Source organism: Triticum aestivum, chromosome 4A (genome assembly GCF_018294505.1).
Source record: "Triticum aestivum cultivar Chinese Spring chromosome 4A, IWGSC CS RefSeq v2.1, whole genome shotgun sequence".
NCBI classification, from domain to species: Eukaryota; Viridiplantae; Streptophyta; class Magnoliopsida; order Poales; family Poaceae; genus Triticum; species Triticum aestivum.
The window spans coordinates 188,660,216-188,662,794 of NC_057803.1; positions in this window are offsets into that span (position 1 = coordinate 188,660,216).

The following is a 2,579-nucleotide window of genomic DNA, read 5'->3' on the forward strand; positions in this document are numbered from 1 at the left end:
TCAAGAAACAAACGAGGAGTCCACGAGGTAGGGGGCGCGCCCTCCCCCCTCGTGGTCCCCTCATGGCTCAACCGACCTACTTCTTCCTCCTATATATACTCATATACCCTGAAAACATCCAGGAGCACCATGAAACCCTATTTCCACCGCCACAACCTTCTGTACCCAAGAGATCCCATCTTGGGGCCTTTTCCAGAGCTCCGCCGGAGGGGGCATCGATCGCAGAGGGCCTCTACATAAACTCCATGGCCCGTTCGATGATGTGTGAGTAGTTTACTTTAGACCTTCGGGTCCCTACTTATTAGCTAGATGGCTTCTTCTCTCTCTGTGAATCTCATTACAAAGTTCTCCTCGATCTTCTTGGAGATATATTCGATGAACACTTTTTGCGGTGTGTTTGTCAAGATCCGATGAATTGTGGGTTTATGATCAAGTCTATCTATGAACAATATTTGATTCTTCTCTGAAATCTTTTATGCACGATTGGTTATCTTTGCAAGTCTCTTCAAATTATCGGTTTGGTTTGGCCTACTAGATTGATCTTTCTTGCAATGGGAGAAGTGCTTGGCTTCGGGTTCAATCTTGTGGTGCTCGATCCTAGTGATAGAAAGGGAAACGACACGTATTGTATTATTGCCATCGAGGATAAAAAGATGGGGTTTAAATCACATTGCTTGAGTTTATCCCTCTACATCATGTCATCTTACCTAATGTGTTACTCTGTTCTTATGAACTTAATACTCTAGATGCATGCTGGATAGCGGTCAATGTGTGGAGTAATAGTAGTAGATGTAGGCAGGAGTCGGTCTACTTGTCACGGACATGATGCCTATATACATGATCATGCCTAGATATTCTCATCATTATTTGCTTTTCTATCAATTGCTTGACAGTAATTTGTTCACCCACCATAATACTTATGCTATCTGGAGAGAAGCCACTAGTGAAACCTATGGCCCCCGGGTCTATTCTCCATCATATTAATCTTCCGTCAACAAGCTATTTCTATTACCTTTTATTTTTGCAATCTTTACTTTTAATCTTTATCATAAAAATAGCAAAAATATTATCTTATCATCTCTATTAGATCTCAATATTGCAAGTGACCGTGAAGGGATTGACAACCCCTTTATCATGTTGGTTGCGAGGTTCTTATTTGTTTGTGTAGGTACGAGGGATTTGCATGTGGCCTCCTACTGGACTGATACCTTGGTTCTCAAAAACTAAGGGAAATACTTACGGTACTTTGCTGCATCACCCTTTCCACTTCAAGGGAAAACCAACGCAGTGCTCAAGAGGTAGCAAGAAGGATTTCTGGCGCCGTTGCCGGGGAGTCTGCGCACAAGTCAAGACATACCAAGTACCCATCACAAACTCTTATCCCTCGCATTACATTATTTGCCATTTTCCTCTCGTTTTCCTCTCCCCCACTTCACCCTTGCTGTTTTATTCGCCCTCTTTTTCTGTTCCCCTTCTCTTTTCCAGTTCACCTCTTTTTGCTTGTTTCTTGTCTGCTTGTGTGTTGGATTGCTTGCTTGTCACGATGGCTCAATATAATACTAAATTGTGTGATTTTTCCAATACCAACAATAATGATTTTATTGGCACTCCGATTGCTCCTCTTACCGATGCTGAATCTTGTGAAATTAATGCTACTCTGCTGAATCTTGTCATGAAAGATCTGTTTTCCGGCCTTCCTAGTGAAGATGCCGCTACCCATCTAAACAACTTTGTTGATTTATGTGATATGCAAAAGAAGAAAGATGTGGATAATGATATTGTTAAACTGAATCTATTCCCATTTTCTCTTAGAGATCGTGCTAAAACTTGGTTTTCGTCTTTGCCTAAAAATAGTATAGATTCATGGAATAAGTGCAAAGATGCTTTTATCTCTAATTATTTTCCTCCCGCTAAGATCATCACTCTTAGAAACGATATTATCAATTTTAAGCAACATGATCATGAACATGTTGCGCAAGCTTAGGAGAGGATGAAATTAATGATACATAATTGCCCTACACATGGTTTGAATCTTTGGATGATTATACAAAAATTTTATGCCGGATTGAACTTTGCTTTTAGATTCGGCCGTGGGAGACACTTTTATGGAAATCACTTTAGGAGAAGCTACTAAACTCCTAGATAATATTATGGTTAATTATTCTCAATGGTATACTGAAAGATCTACTAATAAAAAGGTGCATGCTATAGAAGAAATCATTGTTTGCTAATAAGAGTGTCCCTTCTGATCCTAATGATATGCCTTTTTCTACTTTGATTGAGAATAATAATGAATCTATGCATGTGAATTTTGTTGGTAGGAACAATTTTGGTAATAACGCGTATAGAGGTAATTTTAATCCTAGGCCGTTTCCTAATAATTCCTCTAATAATTATAGTAATTCCTACAACAGTTCTTATGGAAATTATAATAAGATGCCCTCTGATTTTGAATCTAATATTAAAGAATTTATTAGTTCGCAATGGAGTTTCAATGCTTTGATTGAAGAAAAATTGTGTAAGATTGATGAGTTGGCTAGGAAATTAGATAGAATATCTCTTGATGTTGATTCTTTGAA